Below are 5,543 nucleotides of genomic sequence, written 5' to 3'. Positions count from 1 at the left end.
TTTCTTGCTAACCCCAAAAATAATCTAGTGCAAATTTCTTTGACTATGATGCTAAACACTTCTTATAAGCATATGAATAATGTGAATCATGAATCTTAGTGCGTATAGCATATCTAGTTATTACAATAATATCCAATATGGAATAATTTCTTTTGGAGAAATATTTAATACTGAGGGGCATAAAAGTCTGCTAATATTTCAAGGATATTTTTGTCACTCAACATTTAGCATAAATTATTCGTGCTTTAATAATAATATAAAATATAAATTGATTACTAGGCTCTATGTTCGCGCGATGCACGAAATATCTTGTGTCAAAAGTAATAAACTTTCGATCTTGTATCTAATCAAGCGGCTTTGCTCCATTATAACTTGCTCAGTAGTTGTTAATATAGGTCTAACTTATCGACATTGAAGTCTGCAACACAAGTCATGCAGCTACAAGTATTGAAGGAGTGCGGACCCCTTTGCTGATTAGAGTGCAGCCAAGAGTGGAAGTGCGGCTAGAACTAGTGACTTTTTCAGTTTGTATAAATACCGTGTTTTATGATTTTTATTTCATTATTTACTATTTTGGAGATTTAGGAGCTCGATTTCGGAGGTTTTGACCTAGATCTTCATCTACAAGCTTAGGGTACGTATTTCTAACTTGGATTTAAGATTATTTTGTAAATCGAACCTAAGATCTATCATTTAAACATGGATATTTAAGGTGAAATTTGGAAATTTCTAGACCAAGAGCTAATATTATCTAAAATGAGTTTTGGTCATCTGAATGGACTGCAAATAAAAATCTAAACATAGATAGGGATTTGGAGTTATGGGTCACCGTGTGGGCCCGTAGTTGTGTAAGATCCTGTAATTTTTTTTAATGATTTAAAACTTTATAGTGCACCAATGATAATTGGAAGTAATATTTTTGAGTATTAAAGGAGATCTATGGGATAGAACCACATCATTTTGACATGAAAATACATGTGGAAAGTGTTTTGGAACACATTAAGGAGGTTTATAGTGGGGAGAAGTTCTTTGGAACGAGTTTGAAATATTAATTGAAAAAGATTTCTTAATTTGCACAACACCTAACTTTGAACGGGTATAACTATCACAATATAAAAATAATTTCAATGAATTTTGTCCCTAAAGCGTAGACCTTCGAGTCTAGTTTCAAACGCATCAGTTGTTCGTCATTTGGATGTTGTTATTATAGATTGAAGTCATTTAGTATGGTGGATTATCGTAGTATCATTAAGGGGTAGATTTCAGGTATGTTGGCTAAACTCTCTTCATAGAGTCGGATACCATTAATTCCTCATGAACTCTAAGCATGGTTTGTTCGAGTTCCTATTCTTATTATGTTAAATTGACTCAAAGGGATGACTTATGTAATGTCTGCATACTTAAGTCATGTTCAATTGTCATCTCTATTCTCATTGCTGGTAAATAATTCAAGCACGATTGACTGCTCAAAATGCTTACGAGTTCAATTCATGCTTCAATTACTATCACTATGCTCCTCTTTTTAGATATATTCCGAGTGTCTTAAGCTCTTATTACTCATGTAGTTATAACAATGATTCCTAATGTTTTATGATGACCCATGACAAGTAAAAGGAAGTGATAGTATGACAATGAAATGTGGCCACTTGCCAAAATGAGAATTATGAGGTATTGTATGTCCCAAAGGACAAGAAAAGACTTTCATGAAATGATTTATATGAAATGCTTTTGGGGGAAAACAACTATATGCTATTCATATAATATATTCACATTTGTAGTTCCACATACAATGATATTTCCATTATGATAACGTTATAGAGGTTCAAGTTTACATATAAGCATGACATTGAAATTAAGGCATTTCAATAATTTCAAATATAGTATGTATGCTTTTAAAACAATAAATTCAAATGACGTTGATGTTAAGTCCCAAGAATGATGAACTTAGCTAATGACCTTAAGATGATAGACAAGTACATAACGAGATAAAAGAGAGATCTTCTATGATAAACGATGATGAACCTTAAAGATGATGAATTGGGCCCATGCACCATTGTAATCTACTCATTGATTCTCCACATCTGTGCTAATGTAACAAGTTATGCTTCCGCATGATTAACATGAACTTGAAGTATTCGAATGATATTGACTCTTATGACCCCAAATGTAGTGTATTCGTGTTGCTTTGAGCTTGCACATGGTCATTATCATAATCATGTGTTACAAGTCCTATGGACGGTCTGATGAAAGGCATAGGGGCATAATATAGATGAGCCTTATGGACGGTCTGGTAAAAGGCATAGGTACATAGTATAGATGATCCCTATGGACGGTCTGGTGAAACACATATGTGTGTAGCTATAGTAAATATGATCCCTATGGACGGTCTGGTGAAAGGCATAGGGGCATAATATAGATGAGCCTTATGGACGGTCTGGTAAAAGGCATAGGTACATAGTATAGATGATCCCTATGGGCGGTCTGGTGAAACACATATGTGTGTAGCTATAGTAAATATGATCCCTATGGGCTGTCTGGTGAAATACATAGGTGCATAGTATAGATGAGCTCTATGGGCGGTCTGGTAAAATGCATAGGTGCATAGTAAAGGTTGGCTATGGACGGACTGGTGAAACGCATAGTCAGCACATGCAAAGATGAGCCCTATGGATGTCCTGTTGGAATGCATAGGTGCATAATAAAGGTTCGCTATAGACGGACTGCTTAAACGCATAGTCAGCACATGCAAAAGTGAGCTTGTGGACGGCCTGGTGAAACGCATAGGTGCCATTTTAATTATCTTTTGTATGTACACATTTCATTGTCTTATTATCTTTTGTATGTACATATTATACTTAGTATCCCACACGTAACTCATATTGCTCACTTGAACCAAGAAGAAGTTCAGAATGACTAAAGCATAATAAGACTTGACATATGATTCTATAACCTGTTTCATAGCTTCTTGATGTACTTTATTTACCTCTCCTTTGAGCTACCATACATTTATACATTGTTCTGTCCGCTTTACATAATAGTATTATTCCACAGGTACTAACTTCCCTTTTGTCTGAGACACTGCATCTTTAATAGAGGTAGGTGATACCCTAACAAGTGGCACATGATCTCGATAGGTGTGTGCTCTCTTCTCAGCGGACTCGGTGAGCCCCATCTACATTCGGGGTATCCATGTCTCTTCTTCTGGACTTATCTTCTATTTTGGGTATAACTGAGATCTTGTCACCGACATCTTTTTATTTTATTTCATGATGTCTTAGAGGCTTCGTAGACAGTTGTGGGTGATGGTATGCATGGGAATATGTTATTTCTTTCATGTTCTATTATAAAACTTATGCATGACATGTGGGTAATTTTACTCCATAAACTTTGAAATATTTTCTACCTGATGAAAGGCAACAATTTTAAAAGAATGGTTCATTTTGATCTTCTAAATCATGCATGGGCACTCATGGGAAAGATATAGAACAAAGGCTTGCTTGACCACCGCAAGGGTGTTTGAGCGTCGATCTTGCTCCCCAAGGTCGAGGCATGACAAGTTGACTTTTGGATTGACTTTGACCTAGACCTAGATTTGAACTTTGGAATTGATTAATTTAGCTCTATGTAATCTTGCGCAGTATATTTTTTGCTAGATCTAGTTCTTTTAACAGATTTGCAGCGATGAAAGGTCATTCTTAATGGTTAGAACTAGCCCCGGACTTAGGTAAGTTGACACTTTAACCTCAATGAGGGAATTTTTCCGAAACTGGCTTTGTCACTATTTGATTATGGTGTATAACATATATGCGAGGTGACGAGCGTATATGCGAATTACATGGATTTTCATGCTCGGGTAGAATAGTAGCTTTCTAATCTCTACATGACTTGTTGGTTATATGAATATTTGTGCATCTTAATCATGCTATTATTATGTTATTGGAATTCTTTAACATACGAGTATAACATGAAAGCGATTATATGTAAGGCCCCATAAAAATTCGTAATGATTTAAGACTCTAAAGCGCGCTCGTGAGTTCCTTAACTACTGTTTTGCCTCCCACAATAGACTATGGAATAGAACCAAATTATATTTGTCATGATAATAAGTGTGATATGTGTATTTGATGTTGCTTAGGGTCTAAGGAAAGCACTAGGACCAAGTTAAGTTGGAAGTTAGGTGACAGACAAAAGTTTCAAATGAGCTTACATATTACCCAATTTAAAATAATCACAACTACCAAAGTATAATTCTTTATGGGGTTATCTACCCATCATATAAAAGCTCATTGAGTCTAGATTCTAACTCTTTAAACCGTGCATTATTTGGATATTTCTACAAGAAATTATGATATTTTTACTGAAGGTTGTCTGGCAGAAAAATCCAGCGCCCAGGCCAGCGTGTGGCACCTCTTGTGGCACCCAAACCTAGAGCCATTTTTGGACCAGGGCCTGGAACCTCCCTCGACGCCCAACCAGACTTTAAAAAGTTTATTTTGGTGGTATTCTTTCCCCATTTAACTTGGCCAATTTTTGGAGTTTCTCTCCCTTCGCTCAAGACCCCCAACTCCTTCTATCTTCAAGGTGAGAGATTCCCACTAGTTTGGTGTTTTATTCCATCAATCCACACTAAATCTAAGTCAATCCACCATGAAATCATTAGATTCTCAAGAAATCTTCCCAAGAGCTCAAGTGAGGACTTTGCAAGATTTACTCCCGAAAGGTAATTCCATTTCCTTGGACTTGCATGCATGGCTTAATAATGAACATATGAGTAGAAATTTAGAGGTAGAACTTATGGGATGGTGAGTGGAAGCAGTAATTTAACCAATTGGAAATTTTGAGAATTTGTAGAGAATGAAAACTGATTGTTTGATGAATTTTTGGTTGGGAGTGAATTGTAAGACATGAATATATTGTTGGAGGTCCTAAACTATCTAAGGTTGGTTGTAGTATGAATTATTGGGAAAAGTAGTGGGTATTGGATGAAAAAATATCATTGATGAAGGTGGTAAAGAAATGTGCATACTACATGCTTGACATAATGCCTAAGTGAGCAAAATGTAAAATATCGTTACTAATATTGGTACAACTGTGTTGTATTATTGTAGATTGAAGTTGTTTAGTATGACAGACTATTGTAGTATTATTAAGGAAAGAATTTGAGATATGTTAGCTAAACGCCCTCCGTAGAATTGGATTCCGCGATCCTATCCCTATTGTGTTTCATTTCCACAAACGATTGATGTATCAAATGCCTATTCACCCAAGTAATGTCTCAATTGCTCTCATTATATCATGCTCTCCCTTGAGAAATAGTTCAAGTATGATTAATTTATCAACCGCTTATCAACTCAATCCATGATTCCATTGGAATCACCATGCTCTCCTATTGTAATTATTTCCAATGTGTTTTGAGCCCTTATGAACTTATGAGTTGAAGTTATGATTTTTGTAATGATCTATTTAATGTTTGATGATGATCTATGACAAGTAAAGGAATGAATGTATGAAATATGAAATGCGGCCATCGTGCTAAGAATATA

This window comes from Nicotiana tabacum, chromosome 23 (assembly GCF_000715075.1).
Source record: "Nicotiana tabacum cultivar K326 chromosome 23, ASM71507v2, whole genome shotgun sequence".
In the NCBI taxonomy this organism is placed as follows: Eukaryota; Viridiplantae; Streptophyta; class Magnoliopsida; order Solanales; family Solanaceae; genus Nicotiana; species Nicotiana tabacum.
This window is presented reverse-complemented; position numbering follows the sequence as displayed.